This window comes from Oratosquilla oratoria, chromosome 34, assembly GCF_046742065.1.
Source record: "Oratosquilla oratoria isolate Oo_2021 chromosome 34, ASM4674206v1, whole genome shotgun sequence".
Classification (NCBI taxonomy): domain Eukaryota; kingdom Metazoa; phylum Arthropoda; class Malacostraca; order Stomatopoda; family Squillidae; genus Oratosquilla; species Oratosquilla oratoria.
In genome coordinates, this window is record NC_134810.1 from 19529342 (window position 1) to 19540603 (window position 11262).

At 46.7% G+C, this 11262-nt stretch overlaps 1 protein-coding gene across 1 annotated transcript in view; it reads right to left on the bottom strand.

Annotated features, from left to right (window-relative positions):
* LOC143018099 (protein sickie-like) overlaps positions 1-11062 on the bottom strand; it is a 390287-nt gene extending 379225 nt beyond the window's left edge. The window contains exon 1 of the mRNA XM_076173216.1: positions 10613-11062. The gene's annotated coding sequence lies outside the window, so the exon portion shown is untranslated. The remainder of the gene's footprint in view (positions 1-10612) is intronic.
* Between the last annotated feature and the right edge of the window lie 200 nt (positions 11063-11262).

Genomic DNA, 11262 nt, shown 5'->3' on the forward strand with positions numbered 1-11262 from the left:
TCAAGTCACTGACCTTATCACTAAACAACGGCACTACCACTAAAAACAACCTCACCACTAATAAATGGTTCAACACTATTTTGCCCCTTTTTGATGTATTTCTTCATTCTATTTGTTATTTACTTTTTTCGTTTCAGAGGTGCGCTTACATCATACGAAGGCCACAAATGCGACGCCAGCATTATATTACCAACACTTAGCTAGTATCACCAGGATCCCCAAGCAAATCACTATCATTTTCTCCACAAGAGTTGAATCACCTCCATCGCCAACGCCAGTTATATTACTCCGACCACCAACCAAATTATCACCATTTCCGCACCAATAACTGAATCAGCACCATTTGCACCACCACCGTCACCGATTCGACACCTGAACTACTCCCCACCACCTCCACAACCACAAACTTCGCTTTCACCACCACTCCCACCACATCACTAATTACCCGACCACAACTAATGTTACCCACTATCACTATTTCATTTCCTTAATCACCAACTCCATTTTAGTCACTAACTTCACCACCACTAAGTTACACCACCACTAACATCATCGAGTGAATCACCACCACCACTAAAACAGCAACAATAACAATACTAACAGCAACAACAACAACAACAATAACAAAGCCATTAGAGGCACCCCATTCATTACCCCTCTCTTCAACAACCACATCTGCTGTCACTAGAAAACGTTCCTTGAGAGACTGCTTACCCTAACGCCCTTCCCTTCCCTTCCCTTCCCTTCCCTTCTCTTTATACATTTTTTTTCTTCCCGTCTCTTCCATTCCCATCGCTTCTCTCTCTTTTTAACCCCTTCTCTCTTTTTTATTCTTCTCTTTCACTCTCTTTTATTCCAATCCTTTCCTCTTCCCTATCCTTCCTTCCTTTTCTTCTTCCTCTTCTCTCCTCCCCTTCCTTCTTTTCTTATTACCTTCTATTCCCTATCTTTCCTTTCCCTTTTCTTCCCTTCCCTCTTCTCTCCTCCTCTCCCCATCTTTTCCTATTCTTTCCTTCCCTTACTTTCCTCTATCTTCTTTTCTAATCCCTTACCTTTCCTCTTTACTTTCTCTTTACTTCCCTTCTTTCCTTCCTTCCACTTCTCCTTCACTCTCGTGCCCTCCACCCTCCCTCTTTCCCACTTTCGACTAGATCTGCTTCTCTCTTCATTATGCATTTAATATCTCACTATCTCAGCTCTCTCCTTGATGCATTCTCTACCTGCCACTAACTCAGATCTCCCTTCCATTATCCAGTCTTTGTCTCCCTCCTATCTCTGTTCCAACCTCAATTGTGTATTCTTTGTCTTTTCACTATGTTTTCTTTCTCCAGTTACTTCTGCTGCTAATTATTCTCTATCTCCTCTTATCTCCGTTCTTTCCTCCACTGTGTATTCTATCTTCACTATCCATACTCTTTCTATTACTATGTATTCTCTGTTTCCCACTAGCTCTGCCCCATGTCGGCCCTTCCATAAAGTGATATATATTGTCAGTTTTCTCTTTCGTCTTCCTCGTCTTCCTCTTTTTTTATTTCTCTTAAATCATGAGACGAGACCAGAAACGAAGATGGCGGCAGGATTTGGTCTTTCGATAAAGCCTATAAAATTAGTCACTGAAGAAGGTTCAGCACAGTAATGCAGTGTGTGTGTGTGTGTGTGTGTGTGTGTGTGTGTGTGTGTGTGTGTGTGTGTGTGTGTGTGTGTGTGTGTGTGTGTGTGTGTGTGTGTGTGTGTGTGTGTGAGAGAGAGAGAGAGAGAGTGAGAGAGAGAGAGAGAAACAGAGAGACAGGCAGACAGAGATAGATAGATAGATAGAAATAGAGATAGAGAGAGAGAGAGAGAATGTTAGTAACTCCTCAGCAACCTGCTAGTCGCCGGAGCCGGCACCAGATGCCATGGAGAGAAACACCATTCCGACCTGATGGGGAAAGAGAGAAACAGAGAAGAGGGATGTGGGGGGAGGGGGGAAGAAAGAGAGAGCGCGCCGCGGGTTCACCACTGGAAACCCAGAAGAAAACGGGTTTCTGGACTTCTTGTCCTCCTCCTCCTCCTCCTCCTCGTCCTCCTCCTCCGTCGTCGCCGTCGGTAGAGTCGGCGTTTGTCAACACTGATCCCGGCACCTTGGAAGGACCCTCGACAAGGTTGTACCTCGAACAAATTCATCTTTTCGAACTCATTCAGCTCATGATCCATCCCAACTCGAAGTAACTCACTCGAACTTGATTCCAGCCTCTTCGTGGGAGCCTGACGCCTTAGCCCCGCCTACTTTTCTATCGCACATATTTAATGATGATAATGCATTTTACTCATGGCACTTTTCTATCTACACAATAATACTGACGAGGAGCAATGAGGAGAAACGCGTTTTCATTTGGGAGAAGATAATCTCGACGTATTAGGAGGTCATGACGATTCCAACTACAAAAAGGGGGCGGGGCTTAGGTGCCAGACGCTCCGCAGCTCCGCCTACTTCTTTATCACAGAGATTACACTCATGATGAGGCATTTTATCCGCGGCGCATTCTTATTTGCACAGCAATATTTATGAGGAACAGTGAGGAGAAGATATATGTTATCGTTTGGAAAGAAATTATCTTCAGCCATCGGGAGGTAATGATGATTCCAGCCATAAGAGGGGTGTGGCTTAGGTGTCAGGCTGCCGCCAACGAGCTATTTATTCGACTAATCTTGTCCTATTCCAGCCCAACGCTGACACGACCTGATAGAGTCTTGGCTCTTTACAATGAACAAGATCTGGCTTGAAATATTAAACTTTATATCATCATATCTGCTTCATATCTACGACTACAAATGCACAACGAATTCATTTGAATAATATATTTATAGTTAACTGCTCATTCTAATTCACCATACAGACTATTCGAAATGAGATAATGATTTATGTTAGTCTCAAGTAGTTTAGATACTATCTCTAAGCACCTGAATACTTCAAAGTCTAACTCCAGACTGTTCACAATGATTCCATCTCCGACCACCACCGCCACTATTTACTGCTGAACGACGTCTTTTATCCTGTTCCAAAGCCCACACGACCATGATAATGCTTGCCTTGCTAATCCTGCAAACTTCTCTACATGGGTTTTTCACCTACAACAGCTGATATCATAAACTGATTACCTAAACAGATTTTAACTTAATCAGTCATTTCCTGATATTACTGCGGCCGAAGCCGTCACCTTTGCCCAAGGTGCTCAAACAGCCAGGGCAAGTGACAGTCACCGGCATAAGGATTTTAGTATCTTCATGGTTGTCGCTAGACGATTTTATTCAGGGCTAGGGGATGCCCATTAGATGGGGGTAAAAGAGCAATAACTCATATACCTCCAAGTGAGCTAAACTATTCAACAAACCGGATCGATCCACTTAAGCCATCACGCTATTGACCAGCTGACAGCGTCCCATAAGGTAAAGGACGCAACACGAGAAGACACGATCCCAACACTTTTATTTATCTTTTTTCTTTCTTTCTTTATCCTTTTTTATTTTTATTTTCTTTGTTCTCCCTTTTTCCTCTTTTTTCTTTCTTCTTTTTTTCTTTTTCTTTTTCTCTTTCTTTCTCATTTTTTATTTCTCTTTCTTCCTCCTTTCTCCTCTTTTTTCTTTCTTCCTCTATTTTCTTTTATCTTTATTTTTCTTTCATCTATTTTTTATTTATATTTTTCTTGTTCCTAGTCGAGCTCTCCGGCGCCCGTTGCCTGTTTCCTTCCATCATTGTCAATGACCCAACAGCCACGAAATCTTCTCCGCACCATCCTCTCACCATCCCTCCTTCTCACGCCGTCTCCCCTTCTCCCCTTTTCTCCATCTCGCCCCTGGGCCAGCCAGCACCCACCAGCCGCCACCCCACAAGATGGCCAACTCAGATGGAGCCTAGCAGGAGCCTAACCCCAGTCTAATGTCTACGATTTACGCACAAGTGATAACTCTCCGGTTTGCAGGAGTGACGTGGCACAGATCGACAATCTTGCGAGTCAGGGGCAAGAGGAAGTTGATGGAAGCATTTGTCTAGCAGTGGACTCTGAAGAGCTGAAGACGATGATTAACCTCCATTACGAATCTGACTTCGCCAAGAGGTGCCACTTGCAGGACGGGGGCCGAAGTTAGAAGGTCTTATCACAGCCCTTTAGAACTTCGGGGCAACACGACCGGACCGGACCGGACCGGATCTTCCAATGGACCACATCGATCAGTCCAACTGGGCTTGGGATATCGATGCGCCTGTGGGCCGTAGGAGCGCCCACACTGAGGCTTGCTTATCCGCGTATGCATCGCGTATAAACCAGGCCGTCACCTGATACTATCGTGAAGGAAGAGTAGTAGAAAGAGGAGGAAGAGGAAGAGAAGGATGAGGAGGGGGAAGAGGAGGAGAGGAAGAGTAGTAGGAGAGGAAGAGGAGGAGAGGAAAAGAGGAGGAGGAGGGGGGGAGAGGAGGAAGCGCAGGAGCAGAGTACGAAGACGAGAAAGAGGAGTAGGAGAAAAAAATAATGGGGAAGACAATAAGGAAGAAGAGGACAGGATGAAGAGAGGGGAGAGGCAGACGAGAAAGACACGAAGGAGGAGGAAGATGAGAAGGAAGACGAGGAAGAAGAAAAAGTAGTGGGGGGGAGGAGGAGAAGGAAAGGGAGGAGGAGGAGGACCATCGTTGGTGTCGTATCCGCTGTCACTATGGTCGTTGTCACGCTCGTTAACCTTTTCGTCGTCGTCATCATCATCATCGCCATCATCGTCGACGTCGTCGTCGTCATCATCATCGTCAATCCCTCGAGGCCCACTTCTGCAAACCTCTCTCTCATTCGTCCCTCCACCATTTATACATTCGGTGCTTTGTACATCTTTATATCTTCCCCCATTTAATCATTTATCTCTATTTACATATACTTAAGTGTGTAGGATACAGGGGCAGTTGCAGAAGATTCAACCCCTCCTGCTCCTGAAGTAGGAATCCCCCCATCCCCTGCCATCCTGGAAAGTCATGGAAATGGTGATGGCGAGTGAGAGCAGACCATCAGTCTTTTTATTGGCCATCAGAGCTCAGCAGAACACTAGGTAAGTAAAATAAAATTATCTATTGAACTGTCACGAGAGACCCTCTCCTAGCCAAAAATGTTAATCCTTTTTAGTTCACTGCATGGTCACCGGTCTATCCCATGGTGAACGACACAGCAAGGTATCTTTAGCTTAAAGAAACTCCCCTGGGAATGAAGGGGTTAAACGTCAAACTGGAACTTTTGGTTACCAGCAGATGAATCTATGTATTGTGCAATATATATATATATATATATATATATATATATATATATGTATATATATATATATATATATATATATATATATATAAATATGTGTGTGTGTGTGTGTGTGTGTGTGTGTGTGTGTGTGTGTGTGTGTGTGTGTGTGTGTGTGTGTGTGTGTGTGTGTGTGTGTGTGTGTGTGTGTGTGTGTGTGTGTGTGTGTGTGTGTAAATGTTAGGGAGTAGTCCTCACTCCTCCCATTCTCACCTCTTTTCTGGCTGTTCCACAATCTACTAATCCGCAAGTGGTCTCATGGAACACGCTCGCGCTCCATAGCCGCGTGTCTCGACACAGGGCTTCCTTGAGGCCCACGGGTGGGACAAAGCCTCCTTGAAGACACACGTGCAGTACCAGTATCGGCCAGCGATGACTTACCTGCACCTCGACCAGCCACTTGATGATGAAAAGTGGATTCATTGAGGAACACATACCCTCTGTCTTCGAGTCACCAGCGTCAGAGTGTTTTCCCTTCGACTTCCCACGCATCACACTTGACCTCACGCCAATTGGGAGCACGGGTCATGACCTGCCCGTGTATATAAAGGCTGGACGAACGCCGAAGATTCAGATCGCCTCGGAGCATCATACGTGAGCCTGGCTCGCTGCTCCTTGCTTTCTCACCTCCTCCCCTGCAACCAGACCAAGTTGGGACACGACTTGAAACTCACAGTCGTCACCTCCCTCGCCGTTTCTCCGCCACCCCCCTCTTTTATTTTTCTCGCACTTAAAGCGAGCTATCATTATTGCGCCTAACATTCATTTCTATATAAACATACAAATTCTCTCCATCAAAGTTTGCCTTGACCAGCCTAATAATATATATATATATATATATATATATATATATATATATATATATATATACACACACACACACACACACACACACACACACACACACACACACACACACACACATATATATATATATATATATATATATATATGTATATATCTTGATCTTAAACCATAAACTAATTATGATGAATTGTTCTGATCTTTTCATACTTGATATGCTTGGTACGTCATGAATGCCTCGTAATTTGTCCGTTTCCACGGAGTTCCAATGAATTGTTTCCTCGGCATGTTTTTGCCAACAAGGTCTGGTCTTAATATGTAGACAAAAAACTCACTATCATTAGTAAAGAAACATCGAGGATATTTACGGTAATTCAGACAGAATCACCCACAGGGCTGTTCCTCCTCGTCAGCAACTGGCCCGCGACCTCCACGAGTCGAGGAAGCAATATGAGGCAAAAAGACGACACACACGCCCGTCCGACCGCCCGCTGGCGACCTGAGAGGAGTTCACGAGGAGCGGAACGAAGAAAGAGACGTCAGCGGGTCTTCCTTCGAACCCAGCATGATGTAAGAACCCCTCTTTAATAGAGTCTCCTATCATTCGTTCTATCGGGACGACCTGCCGGCCGGCGCCGCTGGACCGGATTACCGGTAGGAGGATCCTTGAGAACGAAGTCGGACCAAACCGGTGCCTGGGAGAGGTCAGACTTAGGGCCAAAGGCAATTCGAGTTCAGGTGTAGTAGTCCCCTGCAGGACCAATGAGCTCCTCTGGGGGATGGTACAGTCTTTGTGCCTCACCACGGTGACTTAATCCGATTCAGTCAATTTGTAAGAACGCATGTTGAGTGTCTGGGTGTGTTCGAATGTCTGTGGTTGTAAATGGAGTTTGAGGCCAGAGTTAGAAGTGCATTTCCTCTACAGATTCAGGACTCCCCACCCCCAACCTCCCAATTCCCCAACACCCGCATCCCCGTCGGGTGCTACCAACCGAACCTGAATACCCAAAACCCACTCGGTTCTTGGTTCTTCGAATTCTTGGGTAGACGTCATCAACTTCAGCCATCAACTCCTTCAACCCAGTAGCGTACTTTTTTCGCGTCATTCAAAATTTCATATATTTGTTGAACCTGCTGCCAGGAGTTTTTTTTTTCAAAAGCAGGTGGGGAAAAGCCCTCACACCTCAAAGAGGTCAAATGGTGACCCTCGGAAGTCTACGGGAATCTTCTCCCTCCCGAGAGGGCTCCAATGAAACGAATAAAATCGTCTGGCGCCAGTGAAAATAAAAGGAAAAGTGAAGGCTAAGGAAAACACGGGAATTATATCTTTACTAAAGTAAAAACATAAACTACCCATTAAACATACAAATAAACATAATGAAGCAAAACAAACAAAAGCATAACAAAATACATATAAATAAAAAAAATAAATAAAAAAATGTTCACGAACAGGATTCGAACCTACACCCATAACGCTTTGGGACAGAGAGCACTACTCACCGGCCCACCTTGCCCCATCCCTAATCCAACTGCCTCTTCCGGGTCCTCAACAGCCTCATCACCTCCCTCGAGTCCATACCCCCTTCCCCCTACCAGCTCCGACAAGAGATCCTAATCTATCATGGCGCTCCCCCCCCCTCCCATCCACCTCCCATACACTCCCGTTCAATTCTCCAGAAGTTAAACTAATCTTCTCACGCTGGAGGAGTAGGGATTACCATCTCACTCCTTCCACTCTCCCACACACATAACTCCTCCTCACTCTCACGCTCTCCTTCCCCCTCCCTTCCCACGCTCTCACGTCAGAGAAGTGAGGGACCACTGGCCCACGAGCCTAGGTGTCATGACGGCTGGTCCACAGCAGCAGCCACTGCCCCCTCAAAGACCAAAAGGTCTCCTCGTGTTTTGCCCCTTCACCCCGAGGGCAGCTGGCACGGACCTTAACAGTTTGGCATGGTATCATCAGGCAATAAACAAATATATAATAAGTAAATAAGAAATAAATGAACATATAAATGAGGAAATAAATAAAAATTAGATTGAAAACTAAGAAATAGATCAGCATTTAAAAAATAGGAGTGGTATATATACGAGTATATATATATATATATATACATATATATATATATATATATATATATATATAGATAGAGAGAGAGAGAGAGAGAGAGAGAGAGAGAGAGAGAGAGAGAGAGAGAGGGAGAGAAAGAGAGAGACAGAAAGCCAGCTATTGGACAAAATGGACCAGAATAAGACTGAATTAAAGTCCTCACAACAGCAACTGGCTCAAGTTGTCACAGAGCAGGTGGTCCGAGCAAACACCCAGCAGGGGGTCCGAACGAGAATCCAAAAACTGGGGCGGCGGACACTCCGCCAGAGGGCCAATCCGGCACCTAGATGGTTCAGCAGTGCCAGCACTCGCTCGCTCTTTCGCTCGGCAGATGGCTCACGCTGGCACCCATCCGGCAAGCAACGGAGAAGGAGGGAGGAGGAGGAGGAGGAGGAGGAGGAGGAGGAGGAGGTAGGTGGTGAAAGAAGAGAGAGAAAGAGGAAGGAGAAGGAGAAGGGAGAAAGAAGAGGCGGGAGGAAGAGGTGGTGGAGGAGGAGGAAGGAAAGGGAGGGGGTGTATGAGGATGGAGATTAAGGAGGGAGGAGGGGGTTGGGGAAGGTGGAGGAGGAGGCAATGGAGGAATAAACGGAGGAAAAGAAAGGAGAGGAGGAGAACTAGGGGGGAAGTGGAGTTGGAGGAGGACAATAAAGAAGAAAGGGAAGTGGAGGTGGTAGTGGAGGAAGAAAAGGAAAAGGAAAAGAAGAGGAAGAAAGAGAGGAGGATATGGAAAATGATGGGGAACCAAAGGATCAGGAGCAGGAAGAGGAAGAGCAGGAGGGTATGGAGAAGGAACAAGTGGAGGATGAGTAGGAGCAGAAGTAGGAAGAAGAGGATGAGTAGGATGAGGAGGATGAGTAGGAAGAATTGGAGGAAGAGGAGGGAGGAGGAGGAGGAGGAGGAGGAGGAGGAGGAGGAGGAGGAGGTTTTTCCCTGCCCCACCAGCAGCGATGCCATTTCCTTTTATCGCGCCGTCTGGAAGCATCAGTGATAGCACGGCTCCAATGGATAAAACACCCCCCTCCCTCCTCTTCTTTCCCCGTAAGAGGCAGAGAAAGAGAAAGAGAAAGAGAGAGAGAGAGAGAGAGAGAGAGAGAGAGAGAGAGAGAGAGAGAGAGAGAGAGAGAGAGAGAGAGAGAGAGAGAGAGAGAAAGAGAGAGAGAGAGAGAGAGAGAGAGAGAGAGAGAGAGAGAGAGAGAGAGAGAGAGAGAGAGAGAGAGAGGTGGGGGGGGGGTAGAAATCCTCCTGATCTTAAGGATTTGATTTGACAGCGACCGTGAGATGGTTCGGTAATTGAGTCTCCCGGTGTTCCTTGGCTCTCGCAGTGCGACAAGTGCACGTCCCTGTTTCTTGAACCTTAGTGTCACAAGCCATGCTCCCTGGCGGAAGATGCCACGCCCCTTTTCTTCCCCCGACCAATCGCGATCGCTTCTGGATACCATGCACTGGGTAGAGAGGACCTGTGACGTTTGCAAGGCGTTCATGATTGGTCAGAAATACGGAGGGCGTGGCTTCTTTCGCCATGTACGCTTTCAAGAGGTTAATTACCGATGAAAAACTAAATGACCTACATTTTTTCCGAATTAGTGACTAATCTTTCATATAATCAACGTTACTATGTGACGTTATTAAGTGACGTCATGTTATCACGTGACTGGGAAAGGTGCGTTCACATCAACTTGGCACACAAGCTCCTCCCACTTCTACATCTAAGCCAAAAACAAAACGCTCAACGTCCACAAATCTCATTTCTAAAGTAATACCTATCTATCTATAAGCCTCTTTCCCCTTATGAGAGAGGTAGCCAGCAAGCGATACCTACGATGGATCTTAGAATACACGTTTTCGGCTTGTATGCGAATTACCTCCACCAATCAGGAGACGGTAGACCCTCGTGGTGGGCGGAGCTTCTTTGCCTGACTATCGCTAAGGGCCAATACCAACAAACGCAAGGTAACAGAATGAGATTGCATCTTTCGCGTGAACAGTTGCCGAGATGAGGTCGCAATAAGAGGTTCCAGGCGAAGGGAGTCGCACTCCAAGACGCCGGAGCTTGAGTGCCACTTGGATACATGACTTTCCCTGGCACTGTGTCGGCATTTCCAATCTCTCACTCACCCTTCCTCTCTTGCTCATGCCTCCTACCCGACTGGCACCCCGTTTCGATGTGGTAACACAGATGATTGCTTTTATTCTGGCTGACGGCAAACAATGTCCTTCAGCTCGAGGAACCAAACCGGGGACCTAGCGGGGCCCGGGGACGAGGAGGACCCGACCAAGCCTCGAATCTGATTCTTCGGATGAATCAACTCGCCAGAATATAGACGGTGAAGGGCGTCACCGCGATGAAGGTATATTCATTCATTTCAACTCAGACGCAAAAGAGAAAACTGACCTTTTCGTTGGAGCACCTGGCCAGGCGGTCCTCGTGGCGGCGGTGGTGGCTGTGGTGGCTGTGGCGGCAGCGGGGCCCGCAAGGAAATGGGGCTGGGGGAGATTGAGGGATGGAAGGAAAAAGAGGAATTTGGGGAAACTGACCAAGGCTAGAAGAAATAAGGAGAGAAGCTTCAAGAGAAGAGAGAATAAGAGAAGAAGTAAGAGGATGAGGAGGAGAAAGAGTAGATGAAGGAAGAGGAGAAAAAAGAGAAGAGGGAAGATATATAGAAGTAGAAAGAGGCTAAAGGAATATCAATGTAGAAAGAACGGACTAAAAAAATGAAAGGGAGAAGGAGAAGGAAAGGAGGAGGAGGAGGAAGAGAGGAGGAGGGGAAGAAGAAGGAAGGGAGGGAGGGAGGGAGGGGGAGTTGGATGAGATGGGGCTGGAGGGCGCACCGCTTTCAAACCATCTGCAACGAAAAGAGAGCAAAAGTTGAGTAAATTCCTCTCGAAGACCTTTGATCTTGTACAAGCCTCTCCCCCCTGCACGCGAGGATCACGGCCCGCGCTCACAAGCATACTGCCCGTTGTACAAACGCTCCGTTTGTTTACAAACAGTGGCGGTGACGCCCGGGGCGAAGTCTCCTGAAGCCCCCCTCCCCCCTCCCC